This window comes from Drosophila serrata, unplaced genomic scaffold, assembly GCF_035046125.1.
Source record: "Drosophila serrata isolate PLE 108 unplaced genomic scaffold, ASM3504612v1 contig_382, whole genome shotgun sequence".
In the NCBI taxonomy this organism is placed as follows: domain Eukaryota; kingdom Metazoa; phylum Arthropoda; class Insecta; order Diptera; family Drosophilidae; genus Drosophila; species Drosophila serrata.
In genome coordinates this window covers 3,115,597-3,132,278 of record NW_028257280.1, presented here as the reverse complement: position 1 = coordinate 3,132,278, position 16,682 = coordinate 3,115,597, and the positions used below count along the sequence as shown (strand labels likewise).

The window sequence follows — 16,682 nt, the reverse complement described above, 5'->3', positions numbered from 1 at the left end:
TCTAAGCAGACATACTACATTCGTATATTATAGACATATAGACCCACGATGACTGAGACCGAGACAAACAGAGGCAGCTATGATATGAATTTCAATTTAGAGTACGTGCTCATGAGGCGCTCGCATTTGGCGACTCTCACGTACCTCCAACGGCAGCGATGCCTTTAGTCCGGGCTTCGTAACCATTATACATGCAATTATTAATAGAGAATCCGTAGTCCAACTTGGACAAAAGTTGACCCCACTAGTTGACCCGGACTAGTTGCTTGGTTTAGTGAATGAATTTTTAGAGAGAGAGCAAAGGAATGTTATCTTTTAAGAGGAGATGATAGTTAAAGGCAGTAAGAAGTTTAGTAAGTTCATAACTATTCATAAAGTTATCTTACATATTTCCTAATACAATTTTAAGCTGAATAATAAGTACGGTACCTTTAATTAAAATCAAACTAATTTGGTACCTGGTACGAATTCTACCTCAATCTATTTCTGTTATCCCCAGAATCAAGTTATTACTCACAGTTCATAGAAAATGCCCGGATTAGCTTCCAGATGATCATAAAAGCAAATCATCGGTGACGGATGACCCCATTGATGTCGCGGGTGGTTTAAGTTAATTCCAGTCCATAAAAGACCATAACTCATACATTTTTACACACTAGCAATTTCCGCGAAACTTTTTTTTCCTCCTTTTTTTATTGCTAATAAAAAGTGAGTGAGTTTAATTTTAATGGCCAACAGCATCCCCACATACTCTTAGTAGCGAAAAAAATACCCCATGAGTCAGCTGGTCCAGTGAATAAAATAAAATTAATTGATAAAAATTCCATCACGTCTTAATTGGAATCCCATTCAGTGTGATCCGCAGGCCGAAAGGGCTCGTAGCTGAAATATCACGCATACGCGATGTGGCCCCAACTACCGCCGTGCAAGTGTTTAAGCGCTATAAATTCCCATTATTATCTATTGAAAGTGTACATTTCCGTGTCAGCGATCGTGATATCATCAAATGAGATCAGAATAACGCTTATCCGATAGGGAAGCCCATTAATGCTGGCCACAATAGAATTCCCTCAATTAGCATTTCTTTACTCCCAGAGTATATCGAATCCGATACGTGCGGATAAGGTAAATGCCGCTACATTAATATTTATGAAGCCGGCCAGTTGAAAACAGTTTGCGGTTCGCACTTCGTAAACAAACTCGCCAGAAATTAATAATTAATTTCATGTTTATTATGGTGAAGAATATTTGTACCAAGGAATAAAATCGAGGTCCGCGGGGACTTCGTTTTCACTTAGGGCTAATGTTTGGCCACGGCATCCTGTCAATTAAATGTAATATGTTGTGTAGTCGTAAAAGTTAACCATCAAACCATAAAGAGCCCCGGACAAATCGCAATTACCGACAATAACTACTGCACACGATGCTATGCTATATATCCGAATCTGAGTCCAGGCACACGCCATAAACACCACTAAGCTGTAGTCGTGCCATCGAATAATCTTGGCATTACAAAGTGGAGAGCCCAATTTTATTATAATCTGGCAAGCAAATCAAAACACTTCACACCCAAGTAAACAAACAAAACAAACAAACAAAAGGCGAACGAACGCCTCGCCGCTGCGTTCGGTTCATTCAATTCAAAATTCGATTCAGCCATTAATAGGGGCCCATAGAATAGATAATTGGCCATAAAGCTCATCTGTGTCCGCCGTTGGCCAGGCATATTAAAATATTGTTTGCCATCGTATTTGGACCTATGTGCTTGTACTTTATACATACTTTGCTGGCTATTTTTGCCCCTTGTCTAATGTACGAGACATTTGGCGTGGACAAAGTTATTAAAATACACAATAACCGATTTGTGTACATGGTATATTTTGGCTTCTATTGCAGCTTAATGGAAACAAATAAAGACGATTAGACGGACACGTAAGGCTATGAATGAAGGGAAGTAGTAGTAATCCCAACTAAAGTGAATGTTAAAGGTTGAGCAAGTTGGGTGTGACAAGAACCAACGCTGCCTGACTAAATAATTGATGAGGGAAAAGTATACAGGAAAACGTAGGTCGTAAATATTTGTATATTTTTGTAGATTCAACATGAAATTGTATTTGAGTTAAGCATTATTTTAGAAATTAATTCCAGAGTAACAATGCTTTTAATTTGGATTGAGGTTAATAGTTTTTATAATTTTAAAGAAGTTCGGGTCGATTACCAAAATAAATTACAATAAAATAGTTGCTAAGAAATAAGAAAGGAAACCAATATTTTAATACCCTTGCAGAGAAAATCTATCATACCTCAAACAAAAATGCTTTAAATGTCAATCGGAAAGCATTCCTGTGTTCGTTTTTGTAAGGTTAATAAATCTCGATCCCTGAATTTAAAATTTAAAAAAATAAATTTTTTATCAAGAATTTACAATTTTAACGATGTAACCCCTTATAAAATATTCAAAAATTTGAAAAAATTAAATTTTCGTTGGACATGGCTTAAAAGATTCGCCTGTTGACTCTGATCAAGAATATATATGATTTATATGGTCGGAAAGGACTCCTTGACTGCTTTAGAAGCTTCTGACTAAAATAAGAATACCCTGGAAGAGTATAAAAATAAGGAAACATTAAAGATAATTTTGTCATAATCATAATATTTTTATAAGCAGAATAGATAGATTTACTTTAAGGTAAACATTCATTCAATTCCTCACCAAAACATAAAAAACCAAACACGCAGAACTATTCCGAAATTATTACCTGCCAATATTCGGAAATTAAAATCGAATCAAAGCCAAATCGGTTTCATTCAAAACATTATTATTACTCCGCTTGAATGAGTCCGTGTAGGGTGCTTCACTTGTAAACATGTGTATATAAATTCACCGAAAACATCAATTCGCTGCCTCAATGTACTTACAATTTGATGCTGGTGAAACGCACTGTAATTGAGGTCATGCTATAATTACGCATATATATTTTTTTTGGCACTACTCTACTCTATATTAGCTATAAGCTCAATAGTGGCGGCTTCCACAAGAACACAAATGTGTTTTCACAAATACTTTCGCTTTATAGTGCATTCAAAGCCGGCCAATCAAGTGTGAATATATATGAGTGGAAGGCACTCGATGGGTATGATGATGATGATGATGATGAGTGGTTATATGGCACTTGGATGACTGCGAATGGAAATTATTACAGTGCAAACATGGCGAATGCGTAATATTCAATTAAATTGATTTAGTTATTGCTGCTGCTGACTCGGCTGCTGTGCAAAGTCAATTAAGAATTTATGTGCAATTCAAAGCTTCCGATGTTGGGTGAAAAAATGGTAAGAGCTTCGCATTTGGCTTGTTGAACTTTGACACTGTGTTGAGTGCCACCAGTGAGGGGCAAAGAACTCAACTTAAATTGTAAGATGTCCTTGCGTAGTGCGGTTGCAAGGCAAACTAATTAAAACTTGAGCGATTTCCGACTTCGTAGCTACAGACAGCTTTAGTTTGTTTTCCTAGATGAATACTTATTTGTTTTATTTGTCTTCCTTTCCATTTTTTTTTCTTCTTTAGTTAGTTTCTTTTCCCAGCCATTTTCATTTGCATTCCGCATTCGCATTCCCCATTTGCGACTCCTGCTGCCTTCAGCTTTGGGCTTTAATTTTTAATTCATTTCCTTGCGCCATCCCAGAACGATTTGTTTGCCTGCACTTTCATTAGCATAACACTGAATGCGGAGTTTTAAATTGAAATCTACGGGGTCATGGAGTGGACTCTGTATAAATTATGAAATTAACTTTTTTAAGCCGGACCTTTGACACAGTTCGCAGGAGCTCTCTCTAATTGACTTCCCTTGTGGAGAATTGTTGAGGCGTGCTAAGCCGGTTATCCTTTACTCTGCTTGGTGTTTTTTTTTTTTTGCTTTCTAATTTTTTACTGTGTCGTTGAAGCGAGACAGAACTGAAAATCTATCACGCATACGCACTGTTAGCCCAAATCCTCACCCGTCCCTTTTGGGTAAGCCGGTTTTTTGGAAAAAGTTCACTTGCCAACTTGTGCGCTTTTTGTTTGCTTTCCATTGCCAAATCCTTTCTGCCAGAGCATATTCAACTTGGCTTTTAGGCAGCCCAGCCCCAGCATCCCATCCATCCCTCCATCCCTCCATCTCTCCTCTCTGTGTGTGTATTTTGTGTATTTTTATTGACAGCCCGAAGGCTGGCAAAGGGAATGGCAAAGCAAAGCGCATTTACTGCTCAATGTTCAGGTGTTGAGCCCTGTCGTGTTATTCTTCCGGCCTTACCCATCTGATTTGCATACTTTTCCGACTATTTTCCATTTTCATTTCCCCCTCCTCGTCTCCGCTTATCTCCCGCTGAGTGGCAGGCCCTCTTTGGAATCCCCGAAAGGGTTCGAGTTTGAGGTTGATTTCGAGTTCAAGCTCGAGCTCGAGCTCGTTTCTGGCCTAAATTAAGCAGACAATTCAGGCCCTCAAGTGCAGAGACACAACCCATTCTCACTATCCGGACAGAATATCTCCGATGTGGCCATTAATTGCGTCGCGCTGGGGGACAACCGCAAAGCCGAGGCCAAGACCTGAACAAAGGGCTATCTTCTTGACTGGGGGCCCAAAACCGCAGAAGGGTAACTGGATCTGAGTGTGGTCAACATCGGATAGTGTTAGTTAGTCGCAGCCTCTAGCGTCCTTGCCGTTTATCTTCGTTCCGATCAAAGCTAAAGCTGCCGCCATCATCCATTCCCCTGAGTTTGTGATTAACATGTGTCAAAGTTTGCGCTTCAATGAGCTTTAAATATTTGATTTGTTTCTGTCTCGTCTCGGTTTTTTTTGTGTTCTCTCTGGTGCTTAAGAATACCCCTGGCAGAGCGACAACTGTGTCAAGTTTTTCCCACTTTTCAGCCTCTCTTGTTTTTGTGTTTTTCTTTTTTTTTAGGGGGATGTTCCGGATTCGGTATTGCGGTTGCCTTCGTGTCGAGCACAAGCTGTGAAGCTGATAGTAAGTCTTACCGCAGATAAAAATATACATATATTTACAATATATTTATTGGTATGACTTTTAGGGGGTATATGTAAAAAAGTCACTCTTTTATTTAAAATAATATCTTCAAAATAACAGAACCTGCTTCTATATTATATTTTATATTCAGTTTCCTATTTAGCAAACTAAATTATTAATGTATTCTTGTGACAATATGACAGTTAGAGTAATAAGGCTTCCGTTTTAAGACCTCGAACTATTTTCCTATCTATCTTTATGGTCTTAATGCTTCCTGCTGTGGCTTTATCCGCCACATAATTGTCCTTGCCAAGTTGGGAAATTTTGTAACCGAATTGCTTGCATATTTTCCACACACTGTGCCGGAGTTGGGAGTCCTGAGTCCTGAGCTCAGAGTCAGAGTCAGAAAGCACAGACAGACTGGCCGCTACCCCTGCTTAAGGATATGCTGAACAGCAAACTGACAGGCAATTAAAAACGCTGGACAAGTCGGAGCCCCAAAAGCGCAACGCCTTATCCTTAGCCATTCCCATTTGGCCAATAAATCAGGACTCGGACGACACAAGAAGGACATCAAATGGACGGGCAGCGAGTGCAGTTACATGAAGTGCGAATTAAAGAAAAAAGGGAAAACGGCCCAACAGAAAACAAGAATCTGTGTATATAAAATTCAATTAGAATTCTATTTTATTTTTGCGCTTTCCCTTCAACAGCTCGACGGTCTTATCGCTTGCAGCTTTTCTAATCAAGCGGACAGACGGCGGGCATTTCCTTCCTCTGCTTCCTCGGCTTTGTTTCTGGCCGTAATTTGAAGTTGGGCGAAAAAGGGAACGAGGAAAAGCGGAAAAAAGGAAAACGAGAAGCAGCCCAGAGGCCATCAAATCAAGCGGAAGGAGAGCGCTGAGCGGTCCCAACACAAGATTTTCACACTGCTTCATTTGTTCCACGGCGCCAACTTTCATTGCTGCCTGTGTGTTTCAATGTATTGGTGCGGGTGTTTTATAGTATCCATTAGTTTTAAGGACTAAGAGCATGATGGCTAACAGAGAAAAATTATAACAAAAAAGAATACAGAAAAACATTGAAAATGTATGTTTAATATGAAGTTTAATTTGTAGATTTTTCTTTAAAGTTTTGCTCAAGTTTTATAATATATGTATTTTAAGTGGTATCTAATTGTCGTAACCTTGAACTACAAAATTCCTTCATGATTGCGGGTGTGTGTGTGTGCGAATGCTGCTGGGCCTTGTCGATAATTTTCTGCCTTTCTACACATTCAATGGCTGCCTTTGACACAGCCACGAACATCTTCACAGCAAAGGCAGCGCTTTTGAAACCACAAATTACATTGAAAATTCCTGCTTGATTGAAGTTGATTGAGCAGGAAAATGCCGGCAACGCCCCAGATTCGCTGGCGGCATCGGGCAAAGACATAGCCATATAGCCATATAGCCATATAGCCAACATAGCGCAGCATCCCCAGCGTTTTCCTTCCCCGAGGAGACGCATTTTAAAGAAAAGTTTTAAACACCTGTCGTCGTCGTCATCCCCCTTGTGTCATTAAGTATGCTTAGCGGGGGAAGAGTATGCTCTTAGGTGGGGTGAGGTGTGTGTGGCGTGTGTGTATGCGGGGTGTGGAGTGTGTGTGGTCGATCGGCTTGCGGTTATTTACCGATTTAACGTGTATTTCCGATACATGCCGCAAGCCATCGTCGCCACTCGAAACTCAAAGTATCATAATTAATGAGCCAGAGCCCAGAGCCATCATACCGCCCACATTTTACCGCAAAAACTAGGCGTGGCCATCGGACAGAATGTGTAATCTCATTTAAATGGCGTTTTCAATGGGGCCGCCAGTTAAAATACAATTGCATTAATGCTGCATTTTGCCCACTTCGTTCAGCAATTTGGTGCATCCGTTTTGGCCATTCAACTTGACTGCAAATTGGAATCTTAATTTGGAATAATTGCAATCGGATTCATAATGATTTTTGCAATGAACTTTGATTTTAAATGATTAATATTGTGTAAATCATGCGTTCTTTTCTATATAGAGAAAGCCACACGTGATAAGAAAATGTAATAATACAACAAAGTGCAGTTTATTAAAATTAATTGAAATTTATGAATAGCAAATGTCTCTTATCTGATTTAAAACACAGTAATTAATCAGTAAAGATTTCTTGGGATTATTATTATTACAATTATTTATTAAATGTTTCGTTTTTAAATAACTAAACTTTTACTTATACATCATAATATATCATATCTAATAAGACATTGAATAAACAGGCTTTTAATTCAAGCTTCCTATGTTTAACAGTTTTAATAACCCGATAAATTGTCAGGTTTTAGAGAAGACTCTCTCTGAGAATCTAATTAAATTGGTAGCTCATGTGTTAAATGTGAAATTGAAATGATTACCACATGTATGTATATATATAATTATAAATGTGCCAACACCTTTTACGGCGCTAATGAATCTCCTCCGCAATTAATCCAATTGAAATTAATAACTCTCACTCTGTCTCTGTGTCTCTCTGTGGGGTCGAGAAATGGCCTTATTCAATCAGCTTAGATCTTAACGCTCCCTGAGCTCAGCACATAAAGCATCGTTGTCTTTGAATTGTCAATTCGCAGTGAAGCGCACTGTATTTAATTTATAGGAGCTGCAGATCTGGGTTTAAGTATAAGCTGATTGCGAGATTATTGTTGTGCAAACACTGGATCCGCAATGTCTGCCACTGAATGGAGAGGCGCACACAGAGCGCGAGCACATAAATATAAACATATAGTATGGATAGAACAAGTACTAGATGCATTGTTAATTAATGCCAAATATTATTTATTTTGATACTCACCACTTAGTCACTGGATGGCGGGAATGCTCGCTGCCTACTGATGATGCCCCGATAGCCAAGTCAACAAAACAGACAAGCACTTTTCGATTTTTTGGTAAGACTAAGACCGAGCTAAGCTCCAAGACCCTGTCTAGAGAGAGTGGAAATGCAAATCAAATAAATAGAAAATAAATAGAAGGCAGCATCAAGGCAAACAAAATCACTCAATGCACACAGAACTGACGACGGACAAGTGAGTGAATGGGTGAGGGGTTGTCTGTGCCTTTAAAGAAATGACTTTGCCATCATCCGCCCATTGTCATCATCGTCATCATCGCCATTCAAGATTCTCTGAATGTGAATGTGGATGTGGATGCGTTCGTTGTGGCTTTAAGTGTGTGCGAGTGTGTGTGTGACCCCAGGGGCAATGGCAGTGGGTGGAAAAGTGGGTGGCGGTATGAGGCGGTATGATGCCTTCTGGGTAGCTGCAGAAATGCTGACTATGCTGCTCAGCCCGGTCATGTTGCGTGCCGAGCAGCTTAAGTCGTTATGAGATGACGATTTCTGTACCGACAGACCGACTCAGCGTCTCAGTGACTGAACTGCGACTGCGACTGCGGCTGAGCAGCGGCAATATCAACACTTCCGTTCTAAGCACACAACGCAAAAATATCATTTTCATCACCATGTCTCTATTTTTTGTATATTATTTCTTTAGATGTAAGCTATGAAATTCGATCTGGATAGTAGCATGTTAAAGGAATACAAACTAGAATTTGTAAAGAATATTATATTAAAGAATTAAATGTTATTACTATAATAATTAAATGAAAGTTTTCCAACATTTCTTCTACATTCATGTAATAACAGTTCCCAGTCAGAAGCTTTGTTTATCTAACAAGTAAAAGCTTACTTTATGTATATACTTAATCCCATTAATTTACTGTAAAGATAAATTAAATGTTTCAGCTTAAGGCTTCTTATATATTTAATTACAACAATAAAACCCTTAGGAACTTAATAACTTGTATGTAAATAAGATAAAGTGCTGAAAACACTTTAAGCTATTATTCTGCTATTTCAAGTGTTTTCTATCTTTGATATTAATTCAGTCTATTATTATTATTGTGTTGTTGTTTCTATACATTAAGAGACGATCGATCATCATTTAAGAGGACTTTCTTGCTGTGCATCGTTGAGTAACTTTGATTGCCCCCGAGCCGGGGGCATTTGGCATTACAACTTAGATGGTACAGAGTGTAGTTTGTGTCTGAATGGTTAACTTGGCTCTCTTGGCTTTCCCTTTTCCCTTCCCGCAGCTGATAATTCTGATGAGTGGCTGCGGCCGACGGTGATTCCGCCTGGCAGCTCTTATTTATGTTATCGTTATCGCTGACGCTGCCGCTAAAGCTACCGCTTCTGGTTATAGCTGCGCCTTAAGTGCTGGTCCCGATTGTTGCATTTGTTCAGGGCACATAACATATATTTATATATATACAAGTGGGGCTTGTGTTTTAGCATTTATATATATTATTTATTGGCATTTGTGGCATTTAAACCCCCCGACGAACGTGTTTGTTTCATATTTTGCGCGACAACATTTTATTATTAATTAATAATCACTAAAACACGGAACGAAAAACACACAAGGGCAATTATATATCGAAATATGTATTTTCCGCGAAGGCAATGTGCAATGTGTGCACTCTTTGAAATACTTAATTTTCATTTGTTTTCATTTGATTTTCGCACATGAACAAGAACTAGAGAACCAGAGAACGGAAAGGAAAGATTTTCTTAAATTAACGACGGCAACTGCAGTGCCGTTTTGGCGGCCCTGTGATTTTGCATTTCGGCAGCGGAAGCGAGCGCGCAATGTCACACCGCTTGACAGAGCGACCGATAGACCGACAAACCGCCCGACGGCCACGCTGCGTATACGCAATGGCACGCGCGCGCGACAGATTTACCGTTGCATCCGTTTACCGTTTAGCGAGCGCCTGTAATCTCCAGCAATAATCATTTATTCGCTCTGCCTCCGACTGCGACTCCGACTCCGACTCCTCTTTTGTCGCCCTGAATTCGGTTAGTTTTTTTGAGCTTTCCTCTGGGAAATGCTGCTGGGCTTTGGGATGATGCTGCTGTAGGTGTAGCGCGCGCCTATTTCCTCTCAGCATGCGACTGCCACTGCGAGTGCGACTGCTGCTGCCGTTTCTGTTGCTGCTGCGAACTGCGAACTGCGAACTGGCTGACAGACGAATGAACTGCCGAATTTCCCTGAGCGCCGCACGAAGCTCGATAAGACCGAAAACTCGAAGCGCACACGGGCACACTCACTCGCCGCCACTGACACACTTACACACAGGCCGAGTTCGCGGCTCGGAATGTGCACAAATACACACAGCGAGCGAGAGAGAGAGACCCGAGCCGAGCCATGCGCATGTTGCACTCAAAATGGGCGCTCAGTCTCGCTCAGTCACTCAACGCCACCCACTCGACGCCCACTCAGGCGCTCAATCGTGAGCAGCCGAGAGCGAGCCGAACAGCCGTCGACTGTTAGCCAGCTGTTGGCGTTGTGACAGTTCTGTAAATGTGTGTTAATGGGTTACATTTACAGCGCTGTTAATGCATCTTTAATGCAAAGAGAGATTTCCTAAAGATAAAGCTATAAAAAATCTAAATTTGCATTTGAAAAGTAATAGAAAAAACAGTACATTTTGTTAAAGCAATTGTGCAATTGTAATAAATTGAATATTATATTGTTCAAGTTAAAAAAGCGGAACTTGAGCAATTTATTAATTATTTGTATAACAAACTTAATACATCAAATCCACTCTCTCTAATAAAATCGAAAAACAAATCAAAAACATTACGTATACGTCATGTTGTCCAATTGTACTTGTCTTCCAAGCTTGAAAAACGCAACTAAGACGAGTTCAAGCAATTAATTAATTATTTATATAAATTAATGATAAACTAAAATACTTCAAAAACTCTTTTCCTAACAAATTGCTTACCCCACAGCAAAAACATTACGCATACGCCGTGTTGTCCGATTGTACTTGTCTTCCAAGTTTGAGTTAAAAAACGCAACTTAGAAAAGTTTAAGCAATTATTTAAATTTATTATAAACTAAAATACTTAAAAAAATGTTTTCCTAAGGGAATTCCTTAGGAAAACCATTTCAAAACAAAAACATTACACATACGCCATGTTGGCCGATTGTACTTGTCTTCCAAGTTTGAATTGAAAAAGGCAACTAAGACGAGTTCAAGCAATTAATTAATTATTTATATAAATTAATGATAAACTAAAATATTTCAAATACCCTTTCGTAAAAGTATTCCTTACCCCACAACAAAAACATTACGCATACGCCATGTTGGCCGATTGTACTTGTCTTACAAGCGACTCAATATTGCCGTGACAGCCCGGCTGTTTAAGCCATTAAATGCATGACAAATTTGGCTTGTCAACAAGCGGAAGACGAGGCAAAAGTTTTTCACCAGTCATAAATTAGCGCTACGCAGCCCAGCTCGCCCACGAAAAAAGTCACAAAGTAAATTCCAATTAAAATTTCAGCGTAAATTCCGCAAAATGTAAATTATTCGAAATGAAGTCGTCGTCGTCGCTCGGCAGGAGTGAAGCTTTGCCATCAGGCGCTTTTGTCGGTGTTTTTTGCATTTGCGGTTGCGGCGACGCCAGTCAACAAACATTGAAAAAGGAGGACACCCTCCAAGCACACCCACACACACACACCACCCATACATGTGCGTAATCACCCCTTTTCAGCGTTCAGTTAAATTGTTTGTCTTCACTTGACGTGCTCACAGAATCCCGCCATCGAAATCCGAACTTACGCCGGGGTTAAGAGCCACCCGCAACTTGAAATTGCTTTGGGGGTGGATGGAGGGGTCCCAAGGAAGGAAGGAAGCCTTTAAGTAGACTATACATAAATGCCACCACCACCACCAATGTCATACCATGCACCCCCAACCCCCAGGCTTGAGGCCAACTAATACCGGCGAAGGAAAAAATAACGCCTTGCAGCAATTTTCTACATCAAAAGTCTTCACCTCTCGCTATCGATATATTGACGGGCTGTCAGGAAAGTCTGGCATCGCCGGCAGATATGCGAACACACACACGTGGGACTATTAGACTTCAATAAATTCAATTTACACAAATTTCAAATCCTGCCCCCATCCCAACGCCCCTGGCACAGACGCAACCTGCATCCGCAAACAAATCAAACAGCAAATATATAAGAAAACAAGGGGTAGTTTTGGGAAGCTTATAGGGAATGATGGATACCCTTTTGGGTATTCAGGGAAACCAGTAAAAGTATTGAAATAGTTACACATTAAATGAATAAAAGTTTATTATTTTACTTACATATATATTATTATAGATTATTATTATTATTATTATTATTTTTATTCTTATAGATACGTTTTAAAGTGAGTTTGAATATCTTATGGAGTTTTGACACTGCCTGTTGTATGATTAGTTAATCATCTTTTGTAATGAATCATCCGTTTATAATTGAAGCCATAAGGGTAAGAACTTAAATAATTGCACATCATATGTGTTTCTATATTCTTCAAAACCGTCTTTAATCTCTTGCAGGGTACTTTTCCCAAGCAGAAGTCAATCTTTATGCCAACTCATATGTATAAACAAGCCACACGCTCCACATGACACATACAACCGAATTTAAATTGGCAAACATCAAGGGACCAAAGGGTCCCACACGATTCCCTTTGACTTTGTCCCCCAAATGATATTAGGCATGCCTGCTGCAAATGCTCTGAGTTTTAACCAAAAAGTATTGCATCTGTCAAGGCGTTCTGGGGTTGCCAGTTGCCAGCCAAAGTGGCCCAGACTTAAGGGGAGCGTGTGAGATGCATAAGCGGCTTTCCCTGGCACGAAACCAGCTAAATTGCCAGGCGACTGACGCGACTGTCATACCCTCGAACGCTCTCAACTGCAGCTCAATATGCGACAGGCGACGCATCGTGCGACAAGATGCAAAACGCGGAAGCGGGAAACGCAAAACGCCAAACTGTTTTGGGCCAAATTCGACGAGCTGCGTGGCATGCGGGCAGCATAGCAAATGACTTTTGATTGACATGTTTGACATTTTGCACGACTGGCAAAAAATTGCTGGCTCAGCGCGGGCCCACGCCCATGGACACGCCCACATTTATTGCATTTTAAATGCGTCAGCATAATTCCCCCGTTTCCTCTTGCAAATGAAACTTTTGCGGGGATCGACTAAAAGGGAGATACACTAAGGGAAATGGAAGGATTGGCCAAAAACAGCTCCGAACAATTCGAGAAAATTATTTTATTTAAAGGGAAAGGGAAATCCTTTGACTGATATTATTTTAAGAAAGAAATATAAGTTAAAATTAATATTTCTCATATCTTTCCTCTAGTTTGTAACATTTTCTCTTACTGTATAAGATTGCTAAAATATTGAAAAGCTTGCAGCATTTTCTTGTTTCGGGGAAAAACCAACAATCCACACTCATCGTTGGCAACTATTCGACGTGCTCGTCTATGCCAAAGGTTGCGGCTGCTGTTTCAATTGTTTCAAGAAGAATATTTCTTTTCTCAAGAACCATCGCCTGCGCATGCCTTTTTCCAGGGGGGTGTGGGTGGAGTATAGGAAAAATAAGGACTCGAACTCATATAGAAAGGTCAGGGGAGGGCGCCTATACACACAAACATTTGCACAGTTCAATGCACAATTGATGGCAACAAAGCGCAAATGGAAGCGTCGCTTCTAGAGCTCCAAACGCAGAGCATATGAGTGGATTATGGACCCAGCAGGCACGGCGAACATCGATACCCATATTCCCATTCCGAATCTCATTCCAATTCTGATACCGATGCCCGAGCTATGCGATTCCATTTCGTTTGCTTCACCAAATTATGGCAGACTTGCGGTCAGGCGGTCATGGGTGCATGGGTGGGGCGACAGAGCCCGCCAAAGGGCCACTAATGATGACTAAAGTCCATTAAGTCGGCCATGTCAGCAGCAGGGACCGAGCAGACAATCGCCAAGGCACAATTGGCCATCAAATGGGTCAAAAGGATGCGGCGAAGGCTGGATCGAATCATTTGAATGCCGCGGGGTGAACGATAAAATAATGGGGATCTTCAACCCACCAGGACAAGCTAACACTAGCCCGATGTGGGTTTGTCATCTTTAAATATAATTAGGGCATATTATAAGAAGATGTAAAAAGATACAAAAATCTTTATTCAGGCAATAAATGACAAAGGGATACCTTTTGAAATTGAGCAAGGAAAAATGCTTACATTTTGGTATTTAAGCTGTAGACAAGCCTTTTTATTAGATATTCCAAAAAGGTATTAAATATATAAAAACAAATAATGTTTTACTCTTTCTTGTTTGACATTTTAATTGGACTTTAAATCTCACAAGGCAAACATAAAATATCTTTATTTTAACTTCAATATTTTTATATTCTAATTTCTTGGGTAAATTACACTTTTTTAAATATCATATCCAAGCTAAAAATGCATTAATTACAATTCGGATTTCTTTATAGTGCCAGTTTTAATGGGCTTAATAAATCTGCATATTACATTTAAAAATGTAAAACATTTGAAATTTTGTCAAATTTTAACAGTTTAATGATGTAACGTCTTATAAATTTTTGGAAAAATTAAAAAAAAAAATGTTTTTACCTGACATAGCTATATTGATTCGGCTGATCGTGCTTATCAAGAATATATATGATTTATAGGGTTCACTGCGTTGAATGCTTCTGACTGAAATTATTGTACCCTGAAAGGATATCAAAATGAAAGGTATGAAAGGTATATTACTTAATAATTAAAAAATATAAAACTTTTCAATAATATATGTCCCACTAGGAAAGAAATATCATTACCAATTTCAGACCCCCATTATTTTTGTTTGCAACACCAAGCTCTTTGTTTTTCAGTTCCTCCTCAGCCATGTTCTTTGATAAACCAAAGTTGGTTGAGGGCAAAGTTTCGTTGGAAAGTTTTCCCGTTTTAATTTAATATAGCACATATTGCCGGGCCGCCTGAACCTATAACCAATAACCATTGATAAAGTCAATTGTGCAAACGCGTCCAGGCAACATCTGTTTGACAATTACAGCCTGGGCTGCGTGCCTTTGCCGGCGGGCATATGTATTAAAAATATAATGCCCAACGCAACCAGATTACTGGCCGAAAATCATAATCGAATTATGAACAAATGGTTCCCGCAAAAACCATTTAATTGACTTTTGCACCGAACATGGCAGCAGGGAAACAAATGCAATAACAATAATCGTCATAAACATGGACATAATGTAATATGTATTTCGTGCGGTTGTGCTGCCCCGCCCCCCGATGGGAGCCTTGGCCCCTGCGGTGTCCTTGTATGCTTACCACCAACTTCCTGGACATTTGGGCACCTGGGCAGCCCAGGCCCAGCTGGGGAAGCCAACTAACGACGAGCAACAGAAAGCCATTTGACTAATGGATGCTGCCTGCCGCCTGGATCCTCCTCTCTTGCCACTTGCTACTGCCACTAAGGTTGCGATTGGCCTTCGCCCCGCCCCGCCCCGCTCTGGGGCAACTCCACCTCGTCCCTGAATCGCAATCTCTGGCCGGCTTTCAGTGACGGTTTGGCCCTGGCTTTGGTTCGGCTTTTGGTTTTGGCTTTTGCCATGGCCCAGAGCCATGGGTGGTGACTCCTCCAACTCTATACACATATGAGTGTGTGCGTGTGCCAGTCTGACTGTGTGATTTTGCGGATTTTGTCGAAATTACGAGCACGTGACAAAATCAACAAAATTAATTAATAAACTTTGCCAAGAATTTCCGTAGCTGTCGTCGTCCTGTGACAGTCCTCATATAGCCAGACAGCCATCTGAGTGCGGGATGTACTCGTATCTCTGGGTGAAGTCGTATATGGTGTTGAGCATCGCATACTGTGGCACTTTAACTTGAGGTATTTCTATACAGGGACGTAGTCGGGATCATAAAATAAGGGTGAACAGGTGAGAAGGATGTTTTGCCAAACAATTTGTCACTATAGTTAAAGGTAAGGTGAAACAATACTCAATTTTGTCACCATCTTTTATATTTTTCCCATTAAATTAAGGATTAATCCCTCTAGAGGAACCATGTGGTTGTAGGAGCCATTTATCGGAATGACATTCCTTATATAGATGTAATTTTACAAGTCCCGAGTTATCTCAATGCCAAAATCAAGCAAGACCTTCAAGAATGTTGTTCATTAGGTCTTTAGGCAATTAAATTCCAAACTCGATTAAACTTTTTCGGCCCCTCAGCGAGCTTGAAAATCGGTTTTAGGCCAAAAGTTGCTGAAAACATATTTGAGGTTTTTCTGGGAGCTAAGGGAAAATTCAGCGGAAGCCGTGTGGCATTTCTGCTGCGCAAATGATTTGCTCAACAGCTTTGTGCTGAAATGTACAAAATTAATAAAAGCATTTCTCTCGCCTTGTGGCACGATTACATCTGCTAATGCCACACAGGGAGCAGCAGCACCAGCAACTATACCTACCTACTTAACACCTCCCTCTGCCCTCTGTCCGCTTTTCCTGTCCAGAATTTTCCCCATGCTCCGCTTATCCATGGAAAAGCATAATTGTGCGCTTTTTTATGTGGCGTAGCCGTCTACAACATTTTCTACGGCTGTCATGTTGATATTACATCGCTTGTAAGCCGCTCCTCTGGTGTACTTCCCTGCCAATCCCTCCGCTATCCTCGGCTCGACATTTTTATTTTATTATGCTGCCTGCATAATAATTCCTGTCG

General features: G+C 40.2%; 1 protein-coding gene across 3 annotated transcripts in view; it reads right to left on the bottom strand.

The window, feature by feature from the left end:
• Octbeta2R (Octopamine beta2 receptor) overlaps nucleotides 1–10,233 on the bottom strand; it is a 49,818-nt gene extending 39,585 nt beyond the window's left edge. The window contains exon 1 of one of the 3 annotated variants that reach the window (XM_020955562.2): nucleotides 9,834–10,233. The gene's annotated coding sequence lies outside the window, so the exon portion shown is untranslated. Of the gene's footprint in view, nucleotides 1–7,868 lie in introns of all 3 variants that reach the window. The other 2 variants (XM_086840396.1, XM_086840397.1) reach the window with 2 other exon arrangements.
• Nucleotides 10,234–16,682: the final 6,449 nt, after the last annotated feature.